The sequence below is a fragment of the Trachinotus anak genome, unplaced genomic scaffold (assembly GCF_046630095.1).
Source record: "Trachinotus anak isolate AG129_WGS33_773 ecotype Australia unplaced genomic scaffold, CSIRO_AGI_Tana_v1 ptg000034l, whole genome shotgun sequence".
Taxonomy (NCBI): domain Eukaryota; kingdom Metazoa; phylum Chordata; class Actinopteri; order Carangiformes; family Carangidae; genus Trachinotus; species Trachinotus anak.
In genome coordinates this window covers 5,257,521-5,272,165 of record NW_027273885.1, presented here as the reverse complement: position 1 = coordinate 5,272,165, position 14,645 = coordinate 5,257,521, and the positions used below count along the sequence as shown (strand labels likewise).

The window sequence follows — 14,645 nt, the reverse complement described above, 5'->3', positions numbered from 1 at the left end:
GGCAAAAAAACTTTTATTTTGAAATGAAATGTAGTTGAGCGATAGCGTTGATGTCTCCATGTTTTCATGTGAGCAGTGTCTCTGCAGGAATGTGCTCTACAGATTAGCTTTTGGTTATCCCAAAACCATCAGAAAGTGATATTTTACATTGCACAACTCGCTTCTCTGATATTAATTATGTTGATAATTTGAATATCATCATCAGTGACTGACTCACTGGCAGAATGACGTCCTGACTGACAGGAATAAACAAGTTTGCAGAATAATGGGCAACAACTGGGGGTTGATAGCTGAGCAGAAACCTTTTTTTAAAACCACATGTACACAATTTTCTCAATTTCCTAATAATAGCTTGTGACAGAAGAGTTGTCAATTGAAACACTGCTTATGCGCCAATTTTCAGCGAAAAGCTGTCACGTCTTTACACCATCTTCACTCACATCGCCCTGCAGTACGGAGCCACCGGCACTGTCTCACGTTGAGGACTTCCTCATTTCGGGCTATGACTGTGTTTTAGTGTTAACTACAAAACCTGTTTCACACTTCATTCACAAGTTGCCTGGCTTCAGAAAGTGAGAGTGTGTTTGCTGGTACAAGAAGAAGATTAACTTCCTCTAGGTGAGCAGAAGGAAGCCCTGAGTTGGTTTGTAGCATTGGCACTGTGTCAAATGTGTCAAATTTACTGTATTTCAAGAAAGAATTAAGTAGCTCATGATTTTCCTGCGCAGACTTCTTTATGTCACTCTGCAAATGTCATTTAAGATTTACTGTATCTCTCATATATTTAACTCTGCCTCCTCTGGCACTTGTCTCTCTCTTCATTACATCTCCCTCTATCCCTCTCCTGCTGTCTTCCCTGCATTCTTCGGCAGGTCCCAGCGTGCTGTGCAGCAAAGTGGAGAATTCCAGCAGGCTGCTCTCCTTTCAGTCACATTTCTTGCAATGGCAATTTCCATTCTATGTATAGTTTCATAATGAGCAGTTAAGTACAGTTTCTTCTTGGTTGAAGTGAATACTGAACGTTCCACTTTCCACAGGGCACGACTGGCTGTAGATGAGACTAGTGAGGCTTAAAAAAAAAAAAAAAAAAAAGATAATAGTGATCATGCAAAATGGCAGACATTGTGAAAGCCTGCTTGCAAACACACACAGAGAAAAACCTGTCTACCTTTCATACTGCTCTTTGAGAGGATGTTACGCAAGCCTTTCACTATAATTAGGGGTGATTACTATAAAGGTATAACAGCAGGAAGTGTGAATGAGTAAGAGAAAGAGGGGACAGAGAGTGTGAGAAGGACAATAACAGGGACAGTTGCAACACACTCAGGTGCATCCCCCCCAAACATGTACTCAGATAATAGAATATACAAATCTAGTAACAAAAGCAGGTCTCTTGAAAAAATATGTAGGCGTTTTATATGAGTGTGCTGTTCTAAGAAATATGGTGAAAACAGCGTTTTATCAAAGGTTTTAGTCTCAGTATTCAAACACAGCAGGCAATCAGCGAGACAGGAGCTCAAAGGTGAGGAACATACAAGTCAGGCAAAAAAAAATAAAGATCAGCTGGTCAACAAACACTGCCTCAACACACAGGAGCCTTTCTACACTGTGCAAACACATTGTTATTAATTATTCTCTATATCAAGCCTTAAAAATTCATCTTTTCTCATTTGTTTTGGATATTGAGTTTTGCAACTACTGCAAGTGTCTCTTTAAATCTGTAGTTAAATAACGTGTACAGTGTAGTCTGTAAGGATTAATACTATGTATTCACACACACTAAACTGAAACAAGTGCGCTGTCACACCCTCACTGCTCACCCTCAACGCTGAAAGTCAGCATTTTCACCTCATAGTCACTGTTTCATTTGAAATCCAACATGGTGGAGTGGAGCCAAAACAATGAAAAAATATCACTGTCCAAATACTGACTGACTGCACTGCATGTTTGGTTTAACCATGCTGCCACATGCCATTACACCTTTATGTTTTCACGTGCTTTACTCTAAGACTGACGAGACTGAAAAAAGCTACAATAAACTGCATAAGTGTTGTGATAATTGTGGAAAGTAAGTCTGGCTGTATTAGCCACGTGGCTCCTTTCTCTTACCTTAACCTCAGAATTTCACCATGCTGTCGGTCACTGAGCCCCGTGACATTTCTCTGTCCTCTCTTCTGCCCCCAAAACCCTGCATCATTCACATAACTCAATCCTACAAAACAATACAAATAAGAAACTCCCCAGAGAAAATGAGCTCACTCAACAGCACTGTTCAACTCTTTAAGCCCCATGATGCAGGACATAGACGTCACCACAGTTGCAAAACTTTTTTTTCTCTCTTAGTGGAGCACTTATTTAGAATTCTGCTTTCATTTGTGCCCAGCTTCTCGGTAGAGGCCAGCTTTGGGACTAAATCTGGCTTGGACTAAATAGCTGCATTGTTGGCCGATGTCTTTAGAGTGACGTCAGTTAGCCTTATCAGTGTTCTCCAACTTTACCTCAGAGGAGGCTTGACAGCGGGGCAGACCCCACCCAGCTCTGGGCTTCCAGGACCATTGCCTGAGTGGTAACAAATAATCCTCTCAGTAAATTCTTCTGCCCTTTTGTAACATGAGGCATTGGCTCTAAGATTCTTCCTCCACAAAGATTTAAGTAATCGTCAGCTGTGATGGACAGTGGAAATGTGTGTGTGGACTGCTTTTATGCATTAGTAACAAAGACGATATCTCTGGAAACTAGACAAGTGAACAGTGAAATCATCTTTAAGGTTATGTGTGTGTGTGTGAATTAGATCCTATAAATGCAATATAATTCCAATATTGCCCTTAAGCAGTGCTGCTAATTTATTTGCAGCTTCATCTTCAAGGGCCAAAAATAGCATGAGATATTAAACGAATAGTGGCCTCTGGAGAAATGGTGTAGCAAAACATCTACTGGCTGAAAAATCTCTAATAATATACATCAAATTAATACTCCACCCTCAGGGTAGGTGCTGATCACGCACTGTGAGTGCAGACAAGGCCCATGTATACACAGACACCTGTCCACAAAGCTGCATTTGTTACATCTTCCTCATGATTCCAGCAGACAGTGACATTATCACCACGGACCTGCTGACAAAGAGGAAGCTCAAACTAAACTCTAATTCACAAACCCACGTCTGTTGGCTTAATGTGAATGAAGAGCAGACTGGTAGGAAAACTCACATTGTATATATGTTTACTGAGGAAGAGGATGACATAGTTAGCAGGTATCCCAAAACCTGAATCTTAATTATGACAAAAAAGTAGCCTGATTCAAGTCACCCATTATTTTTAAAATACCTAAAATTAGGCTCCTACAACATCTGCAACAGTGAAGTTAGCATGACTGATTTGGGCAGACTAAGGGAAATTAGTCTGCACTGTTGATTTATGAAGCTTTTTATGAATCAAGCTGAGCTCCTCGACATCAGGAAGATAATATAACCTAACCAAGACACTGCCAAAAATACTGAGCCTCTGCTGACTTCTGTCTCTGCCTGAAATAAAACCAAAAGGTCGAAATGATTATAACAGAAAAGCTGACTACATGAATTACGCTCCGATGTTTCACATCCTCTTTTATCTGGCTCTGTTGTCTATCCATTTCTCAACAATAAAACTGACACAGTTGTCGTCAGTGGCACAGTTTTATGTACAGTTTCCACTTGTAGGCCTGAGGTGGGAACAGGAGACCAGGGGTCACAGAAAAAGATCAAGAGGTTCTCCAGCAAAATGACTAGTAATAACTGAAAAGCTTGATCTCCATGAAAAGATCCCAACACAGCATGCAGACTAGCTAACTGTATGTTGGAGCCTGTATATAGAGGACAGAACATGAAATTACACTGGCTGGATGGTTATATAATAAACTCATCAGTGAGGGCCGAGCTGAGAGGTGAGGAAACAAGCTGAAATAACTAAAACTGCTTCAGTCATTGCTGTGAAAACGGAAAAAAATAACACATGATCTCCTGGAGAAAAAAAAAAAAAAAAACACAACAAAAACGCCACAGTACAGTTACAACACAAGCACCTATCAGAGGCACAATCACTCCGGAATGCTACATACTGTTCCCGTACGGAGGGAGCACTGAACAAACTCCGTTCAGAAATCTAATGACTTTGTTGTTGTCTTGCTTTGCGGCTGAAATCATCGACTCCCCAAACAAATCCTCAATCCTGGACAAATCTGCACGGCCTCCTGGTGTATTCAGCTTACATTTATGGCCGGTTCAACGCTTGGTTTTTTATAAAATTGCAACTTTAAACTGTGGTTGCTATCGCCAACCCCGTCAGGGAAGGTTTGTTCAGCCCTGTGTTAATAAAACTATTCTGCCAAAGTCATTTCATCCAAAATAGTGGCCGACAGACAAGTTTGCTGGTGAAACGTCGAATTGAAATGTGGATGCTACTGATTCGCTTTAGTTTTTATGCTGTCTTCTCCGAGGAAGGGAACTTCTGATTTTTCTGAAAAGCTGAAACAACGCGACACTAAATTGACAGATCGATGAACGGAGTCTGGTGCGACGCTCCCACCCGACAGGTTAAAAGTGCGGGAATAAGATCACAAAAACAGGGATAAATGAGTGGAGGAGGGGTGGTGGGTGGTGGTGGTGGGGGGGGGGACTCACCTTTAGTCGCTCTCTGGTGTGAGGTCGGTGAAGAATGAACCGGGTGGACAAACAGCTGAAAGTTAATATTGCTGTCCTGTCTTCAGGACAGAGCCGCCTCTCCTCCAAAGAGCCTGGCGCAGCAGGGGACCCACGGTCGGGCTCTCTGTGGGCAGGGCAGACCACGCAGGTGGGAAGGAGAGCGGTCCTGCTTCCTGTTTGTTTCAGAAGGTGAACTGCCAGCACCGCTGCTTTCTCCCTCCGCCGCCACAGTCAAGTCTGAGAGGGTGACAGAAAAACAGGACCTCCGGTCAACGCGTTCAAAATAAACCCCCCCCCCAGTGATTACAACAGCAGTCCATGTGAGACTCAATTTGCAAGGTTTTAAATATTAATTTGTAGCCTGTATATTATTCTTTTTTACTTCAAAGATGTTGGACATTCAAGCCTTAAGGCTATCTAGAATAACCATTACATCCTGTATGGGAATGAGAGCATGAAGATTTGAAATGATAATGTCATCAGATTACACTTTTTGGAGATGGTCCATTGAAAATCAGTCAATGGCAAAACAACCAGCCTTTATTCCTCTGTTTTTCCGGATTTTATTTTAATTTACCTTACTCTATTTACATTACAATGGATATTTCAGCATATAAATTCTATATCTAAGCACTACATCAATATATCTACATTACAGCAAGTATAGTGGGGGATCAACCATTTATTATTCTTGAGGATTTGTGCCCAGATTATATGACAACACACAACAGAACTGTTCAATATCAAACAACAGTAGTGAATAGTATATTTTGCAGCCTGTGTTGTCTTTTGACTTTTTAGTGTTTTTCCCCTGACTTAAAAAAAATATTATTATTATTATTACCTATTAATCCACAATCTTTTACAACATGCTTAAAAAAAACCACACTTTGCTGAAACCATACTTCTTGTGTTCCTAAGTGAGCCTATGAAGCTTTTATTGTGAAGGCCACATCTCCTCTGTTCCGGTTTTATTCTGTATATCTGAAGCTCATTAGATGCAGCTCTTCGGGAGCGGGTTTCAGGTCAGGAAGCTATCTCCCAACAATAACACACCACCAGCACAAAACTTTTGAACAATGATTTAATCCTCAAATGTAAAATTATATTTTTAAACCTGCTCTATGAGAAAGACGTGGGTGAAGGCATTAGGGAAATACCACGTAGAAATGTCTATTTGGCCATAATTTAGTCCTTCACTACCTTATTAAATAATTCACCGCTCTCATTGATACACCTTATGTTTATGAAATGTTTACAGCTCTGTAAAAGCTTAGTTTATGGTTTGGCAATAAACCATGAGCTTTGCTGCCCTCTGGTGATCACAAGGGTTACTACTTCTACATCTCAAAATACTATACACTCATACTGAAGTGCAGGAGTGACAGCCTTTTTGTGCACACTATGGTTAAGTCCAGTATCTCATGTAATTTCTAAATGATCTTTTATTGGCTCATAATCATTGCCTAGACCAAAGTTAGGGAAACAGCCAAACCTCTTAATATGCTATCGGATCAGTCATGGTAACTTTCAGTGTGATAAACATCAGTGTATATTGTTTGTCTACAAGTGGCATTAACTTTGAAACTATTTTTGTCAGATGTTGGAACATTGTATAAATATGAAAATAGTCTCTTTTTTTTTTTTTTTTAATAAAACGAGTTTATATTTTGTGTAATCACCTTTCCACACAGATCCACAGTTAAATGTTTAAAATGAGTTAAAATGACAGTCTGTTTATTACACTCACAAATGCATCAGAGGATGACGTGATGGGATTATTAATATATATATGTGGTCTGAATATTATGATTAAAATACTTGTTTGCTAAACCTGCTGTCTCTGATTTGTTGTGAAGGAACATATTTTGATATAATGAAGTAATGAGAAACAAGTCACCCACAGCTCTGATGTATCACTTCACTTACCAAAGCTATACAACCGTTAAAAACAACCACAATGTGCTGATGGACTTCACTTTGGTTTGATATAGTTCTGTTGTAATGTGTCTCAACTGACCCCTAAGAAAATAAGAGTCTAATAAGCATCAGACTGTGGGAAATAAAGATGCAATGAGCTGACAGTTTCCACATCCTAATGTTTGTGACATATGGAGTAGAAACTCTCATTAAGTACGACCCCCACAGGACTGTGGACAACATCCAGTAAAACATGTCACAAAAGAAACCCATAATCACCAGAGTGATGATTTGTTATACTGACAGATCGGACCTTCATATCATATAATATATCAGAAGTAGACTATGTGGACAAGATGATATCAGTTACATCATGATTGTAATCAATAAAAATTAGGAATAAAAGTGTACCAACTGTTTTTAAACAACAAAGAGGAGTGAAAGTTCTGAAATCTGTTTCCTCATTAAGACCTGGAAACACCAAAACATCAAATTTAAAATCCAAAAAGTCTCTCTGAAGTTATTTATTGAGAGGATCACTTCCTCTGATTGACTGCTCCACAAATTCAATACCCTCCACTTTCAGTGGACACATAAAAAAAAAACAAATATTTTATTAATTGCAATTCCACAACTAATAATGGTGATTACCTTACAGCATGCCACTTCCATGTTTAATAAAGCAAATGTATATTTTGTGTAATCACCTTTCCACACAGATCCATGGTTAAATGTTTAAAATGATGTCTGTTTATTATACTCACTAATGCATCAGAGGATGTTTATCATAACAGCAAGGACAGCCTCTTCAAAGTGGAGGGTATTGGGTTTGTGGAGCAGTCCATCAGAGGAGGTGATCGTCTCAATCAATAACTTCAGAGAGAGAATTGTTGGATCTTTAAATGTGATGCTTTGGTGTTTCCAGGTCTTAATGAGGAAACAGATTCCAGTGTGATTCCATCCATCATTCAGCAGAGCAGAACGACGGATCGCCAGTGGTGCTGAGGAGGCAGTTTTCATGCGTAGTGCAGCAGGATTGTGATGAGGTTAGTGGAACGAGTAATTCTTTGAAGTAGGAGGGGGCGTTGCCATGGATGCATTGGTGGGTGAGGAGGGCGACCTTGTATTCAGTCCTGACAGAAACGGGAAGCCAGCGAAGTGAGTGGAGCATGGGTGTGATGTGTTCATGTTTCCGCACTCTCATCAGGATGCTTGCAGCGCTGTTCTGGATATTCTGTAGTCTCTGTAGATTCTTATAAGGAGTCATGACACTCCACTCTGGTTTACTTCTCTTTCCAGCCATGCCCTGAGGAAGACCCTGTGGCGGTTGAAATTACTCTGCGTCTTTTTCCCCTTTCTAGGATTTTTTTGTTACACATTTTACTCTCTGGCTCTGTGCAAGTGTGCCTGAAGTAGGCCCAGTAGCTTCCCTTTGTCCAGGGTATAACTATGTTTCTTTACCATCTACTAAAGAACATATTATTTCTGGTTTTATCTAATTTGATACCAAGTACGACTGTTACGTCTGATTAGTGTACAACAAATTAAAGTGTGAATGAGATCTGTATCTGTGAAACTTGAATTTCTCATGCAGATTTATTTTACAGGCTCAAGTTCAAGGTTAAAAACTGCTAAGCTAACATTCACACCACATCTCTCAGGATAACAAAGGCTGTGTTAAACCTTATGTGACTTGATTCTGGTTTAAGTGGTATCTGTTGCTCCCAATGAAAATGAGAGTCTATTTCCCCCTATGAATTCTATCTGTTCTGGGTGAATCCAGCCCCAGAACCCAACATGCCCTCCTGTCTACCACCAGGGGTATGGGCCTGGAAAGTGAAGCTCACAAATTGGGGCGAGTGATCTAACAATCTTACTTTGGCATATGATCTGTTTTTCAGTTGTTTAGTACAGCTCTCGTCACTGAAAAGGTGACATGTTTAGAGATTTAATCTTCAATTTCTATTGCTGCTCATCGCTGTCAACTGAAGACAGCAGTCCTTGTTCTGCTCTGCGGCCCCTGAGAGTCTGGCGTAGAGATATATGCAGCAGTTCTCCACCTGAACAGAACAAGAACCACTGTCCCCAGCTGCAGCCCAAGACAGTGGAGCTCCAGCTCGTCCGACCGAAGACTGGGAGACAGGAAGTCGGACGAGCTGGAACTAGCAGAGAATTACACCTTCCAGTCAGGACTTTCAGAATAAAATCAGAGTGGGAACAAGATGCTGATTGTGATTAAGCTCCTGGACTGCGTTTCTATCCAAAAAGACTGTCATATGATCTTTTGGCCAGATCGTCCACACCTAGTTACAAATGATTTCAAAGTTTGTAAATCTGCTAAATGAATCTTCATCAGAAATTCAAGTTTGCACATTTGTACAAGAATTTGCATTTGTTAAAAAAAAAAAAAAAAAAAAATTGCATGTGTTGATGAGATTTGTTCTAATATTCTGTTCAAATAAACCGGACTGTATAAAAACTGAATAAATGATACTTGTGAGGTAACATAAAGACATATCTGTGAACAGATAGAGTAGAAAACTTGGTGCTCAAAGTTCCCACACAGTGTGTGACACTGAAGTTACAAATAACATCTTAACACCTGCATCAGGTGCCTCTGTTATTCCCATACAGAGGCTGAAAAGTGTGGTACATTTTCAAGGCAGAGGTAAGGGAGCTACCTACCCTCTGATTAGACACTGCTTGTTGATTGACTTTCACTGTCCAATCAGATTCAGGTTTAAAAACACGATCAAAATTTGTATTTGTAACTTCAGTGTCTCACATTGTGTGGGAACTTTTAGCACCGAGTTTTACATAGTTTCCTTCCCTGTATCTGCTCACAGATTTTGATAAAAGCACTTTTTTTTTCGCTGTTACCTCACCACTGATATTCAACCCAAAATGCAGCAACAACAAAAAATCAGGTCAATTTATTCAAAGTCTCAAATTTGTGTTGAGTAATCATGTTCCCAAGCAAAACAACAAGGACCAATATTTCAGTTCCATTTAATTCATTTCTTTTACCATGCAGGTGATCATCATCTTCCTTGAACAGATAGGAGAAAACGCGGGTTCCTGCCTTGAGCCGAGTATTTCCCTCCTGAGCGGGGACAGCACACAGAGCCAGGCTTTGAGCTGTGGCCATCATGCTTTTTGTGTCTTTATTTAAAGCCGTGAAGGCGCCATCACTGCCCAATCACCGCCTGAGGCCAGTGCATAAAGGGTGTCCATCTCCTTTATTCTGTTTCTTCCTGGCGACTTTTGCCGCTTTGTCTCATGGACACACGGCAAAGAGTAAACCAGCAAACATGGAGTCCAGATAAAAAACATCAGCTGGAAGTGACACAAAAATCCATAAACTTAAGCTTAAGAGTGAATGAATGTTAAAAGTTCATAAACTGCAGCAGTTAAGTGAAGGTAAAGGACCAAACAGCAGCTGTGCATGAAGTTCAAGTTGCCAATATATAATCACAACATTCATAAACTTACAGTTCAGTTTAGACTAAATAAAAGTCTAAATGTCACAGTTAATTCCTGTGCCTAAGGACAGTTAAGTCTACATTATCTGTCCTAAAGCCAGAAATCACAGAATCATAGACAATACAAGGGGCACTGGCTGTGAAGTATCAATTAAAATATCATTTAAATGTCATGAATGACACATGAAAATGTGGAATGCAGGAATTGTATTTCTCTTTAAATGAACCCCCCACTTTAAGAGCTATGAAGTGCAAATAATGAACTATTACAGCAGAAACATATACTCTGAAAGTATAGACTTGCGTACAAAAGTCATATTCTTAATAGATCAAAGGCTTGCTCTCATCTGTCAGTCTGCTGTAGTTATATACCTCAAATTATTTTGAGCCACTGGGGAAATGAGTTACCTCACTAACCTCATAATCTACAGTGGCTGTGTCATGTACCCCCTAACAGGTCTCATCCAGATCTTAAATTGGATATAAAGTTTCAGATTTGAAACATTCATTTTGGTGCAAGAAATTACACATTCATTTTATTGCCCCACATCAGAGGCCCATTCGTTGTTAGAGAACATCTCACATTTTAAGGTTCTCCCTTTGGTCTCTAGCTTTAGGGTCAAGTGCTGAATGCTCACAAATATTGACCAAACTGTTCTGGGGCACAGGAATAAGAAATGTGAATTCTTAAAAAGGGTTGAGCTCTCCTTTAAATGCACAATCCATGATGATAATAAAGTGTATCCACACTTCTGCATCTGGTGCAGAAAAATACAACGAAAATAACACTGAAATTATAAATATTAAAGTCTGTATAGAAGCCTAAAGGGGACTTTATTCATATGATTATGTAAACCTGAAGAAAATGTAATTTTTCACACATGTATGGACTTGACTTGATAAGAGCAAAACAGGAGAAGCAGTCAACAGGTCCCATTGAAAGTACTTAATGTTCTGCAGTTGGTCAGGTGTGAGTGGTTACAGGTGAGTGGTTATATTTCTACAAATGAAAGAAAGTGTACATGCAGGTCAAATTCTATAACATTATCTTGAATAAATATGATATAAAATATAAAATAATATCTGAGTGGTCCAGGAAATCCTTTGTTCCCACTACCATCAGACTGTTTAACAACTCAGACAAAGGCAGTGGATAATGTAAGACTGTAATCTTAACTTCATAAATAAGCTACAGGACAATTTGAATTTCCCTACAGGGATCAATAAAGTACTTTTAAAAAAATCTTTATCTTCATCTTTAAACTAACAAACAATTCTAAATCAGAATCAGTACATCAATACATTCTGACTTTGAATATATAATCATTTGAGAACAAACCAAGGAGATCAGATGTACTACTTCATAACAAAATAAACATGACTTGAGGAAATATAATGAAATAAACTACTCACTCAACATGCTCAGGAACAAAGGTGAAATGATGGAGGGAAGCAGCTCAGCTGAAGGTCAAACTGAGAGTGAACTCAGGACAGAACAAAGAAAACTCAAGGCACACTCAGCACACCTGTGCTCTTCTGGCCAGCAGTCATGTGACCCCACTTCCCACAGGATATGTTATTTAAGTAAAAAATAAAAAGCAAATGCAGTAAACCAATATGCATTTGCATTTTCACATACTTGTGTGGGCGATCTATGACCATATTAAAATGAAAATTGAAACGCTGTTGACATTTTATTTTGAAAGACTTCACCTGTCCTGCAGAGGGCAATATTCAGATGCAATAAGCAAACATTGTGCTCTTTTGCGGTAAGAAATGAAAATGAAAATACACTCTCAGTCCACTCTCTGAACTGATTTAGGCTCAGTTGTAAAAATACACCAATCAGGGCAGAGCAATATTTCAGTTTCATGTGACGACAGTTCTATTGTTTCAATATGTTACCAAGCCACTGTCATACAAACCTGTTTTTTCAGACTGTGATGGCCACAGACACACATATTAATATCTTAATCTATATTCTCTCACCTTATTAGTTTGTGATCAACACAGGTTCTTCTCATTTGCAGTCAACCACACCCAAACAACATAATTTACAGTCAATCACACTTAAATGTTTGATTTAGAATCAGTTTATTTGACTTTAACTGCACATCATTTTATATGGAGTGCACACATTTTAAAACTGTAGGGATATATAGGCAAATTCTATTATATTAATTGTTTGTTTATCTGTTTTTAGTTGCCATTGTCATTGGGAGGTCCCTTCCTGGTGGAGCAAAAGGCATGGCTAAAGACGGAGTCATTTGTACTGCAGTTGTAAGGTAGAAATATTCAGTCATAGAGTTTACTGCTTATTTTGCTCATGATATGTCTTGAATGATATAAAAACACAATGTGAACATGTTAACAGGATTCAGGTTGCAATTATAAAGAGAATGTTAATTTTTGCTTTTCACTTTTACCGAAAAAAAAAATACAAAGATGATGATGATGATGATGATGATGATGATGTGATTTTTGCCAGGGGCTGGCCCCTTACATCTGGAGAAGATGATTTGTAGGTGTCTCTGTAGCAGCACAATGCTTCATTCCTGGTGTTGTGACACATTTTACCTTTATCAAAAAATTGCAGCTCCTGCGATTTGGGTACTGCACTTGGCCAAATTGTGATTTCGATTATATTTTGATTAATTATTCAGCCGTAGTGTTAATAAGTAATACTTAACAATGGCTCAGTTTTATTCAAGTGCTAAGTGAGCCATGGCAGTGGCAGTAATACCAGGGCCCTCAAACTGTGGCAGCTAAATGTAATTTATTCATAATTAATTTTATTTTTAAACACTGGGCTTTTACACATCCTTTTTTTTTCCAGAGGTTTATCCCTTATGAAAACTTGTTCTGGTCTCACCTACATTATGAAGTAGGCCACTTGGTTTTTGGCCTGATTAGGAAGCAACTCTGTAGGGTATTATCACACCACGAGTAAATCACTCACTCACCTCTGTGAGTTTTGTTCGTTTTTACCTTGATAGAAAATATTGCTTTGGTGGTTGTTAGGCATCTTTAATTATTATTTAGGAGGCATTTATCTTGATATCAATATAACTGTTATTTCTTGTTGAAAATCCTCAATAATTTAAAGTACAATAGCCATAATAAAAAAAAAAAAGAAGAATTTTTGTAATTTGAGTCTATTTGATGTAGACTGTGTTCTTACTCCTTTAATGTTGTCTTTGCTTGCGAGGTCTTTCTCGTGACCACATGGGGGCAGCAAAGACCAACACAGCACAGTTTTCAGCACCTGTGAGGCAGTTTTAAGGGAAAACCAATGGTCCCTCCCTCAGAACAAACACATTTGGTGACTTCGATAAAAAGTTATGTTCCCAATGTGATTGTTTTCAATGAAAGTTGAGCGATGGTGTTCAGTGTTATTGCTGCTTATCTCTTGCTTATGCTACCGCCTATGCAGCTGGGCTTTAGAGGTTCAACAGAATGACCAGATCACACTATGATCAGAATCATACTATCAATTAAAACAAGTTTTGTCAGAGACACGTGCGCTTAAAACAATGTCCTCTGGCCACAAGTATGTGTGGTGCACCTCATCCGTGATATAGAGGCTACGTAATGTGTCATGTGCCTGACCTACCAGCGGGCAGGGGTTAAAGGCTGTCCTTCAGAGTTCCCCTCATAACGCTCTCATTGTCTGAGTTTTGCTAAACATAAGCTGGGCTCAAAGGGAGCAGCCTATGCGGTGTAATCTTGGGTCCAGCATGCTTCCATTACTGCTCCTTTTATTTGATTAAATGTACTCGAAGTCAGTCCAAACCCACACTGTGCATAATCTCATCACACATGATGAGCGTATAATAAAAAGCATATTTAACTTGAAAGGGTACCTTATGCGAATGCGTATAATTATGGATATCAAAATATAATCATTTGTTTAATTGTGAGGCCTTGCCAAGAGGTATGTAATTGCTTGAAAGACGTATGGATGAAATTGGATTGCAGCGTCTGAAATCTGACCTGGGCCTGGCTTTGGCATGTACATAAAGGCGGGGCGAGGGTCAGGCCTGAGGCCAACTTCCTATTTTGCATGTAGCCAATAGAGAGAGTTACTTTTCAAGCATTATCATTTAAAAACAATTCAGCATTAAAATACAGCACTGAAACACACATTTGATTTAGAACTACATAAACAGCTTAATGACTGACTGACTCATCACTTAATTTGATTGTGTGAATTACCTCTCATGCAATTTGTATCCTAATAGGGCCTCACTGCACTGTTATGAAATGTAAGGAAATCCTGGTAGTACAAAGAGCGCATTTTGGAATAGTTTTGTTTGTGAAATAAGCTCAGTGTTTGGCATCCGCATCCGAATGAGGTTATTTCTCTATTACTGATAGTTGGCTGATGTATCACTGGTTTGCAGTGATTATATGTCTCACATGTCCCCAGAGTTCAGCCAAAGTCTGACCATGAAGTTGCACCGGTTTATTATCCAGGCTACAGTATCAGAACAACAGGTGCGGGCCCTTAATGATCCCTGTGGGAATTCGGTTTCATCTTTGATTAATTGGAATGTTAACAGGAGAAG

The 14,645-nt window shown here is 39.2% G+C and overlaps 1 protein-coding gene and 1 long non-coding RNA gene across 2 annotated transcripts in view; both read right to left on the bottom strand.

Moving 5' to 3' along the window:
• pik3cb (phosphatidylinositol-4,5-bisphosphate 3-kinase, catalytic subunit beta) overlaps window positions 1-4,912 on the bottom strand; it is a 54,129-nt gene extending 49,217 nt beyond the window's left edge. The window contains exon 1 of the mRNA XM_071471584.1: window positions 4,655-4,912. The gene's annotated coding sequence lies outside the window, so the exon portion shown is untranslated. The remainder of the gene's footprint in view (window positions 1-4,654) is intronic.
• A 4,675-nt stretch (window positions 4,913-9,587) lies between these two features.
• On the bottom strand, window positions 9,588-12,025 carry LOC139614519 (uncharacterized). The gene is made up of 2 exons (XR_011687070.1): window positions 11,491-12,025; window positions 9,588-9,931 (listed from the first exon to the last, which is right to left on the bottom strand). It is a non-coding gene; the product is annotated as an uncharacterized lncRNA (long non-coding RNA).
• Between the last annotated feature and the right edge of the window lie 2,620 nt (window positions 12,026-14,645).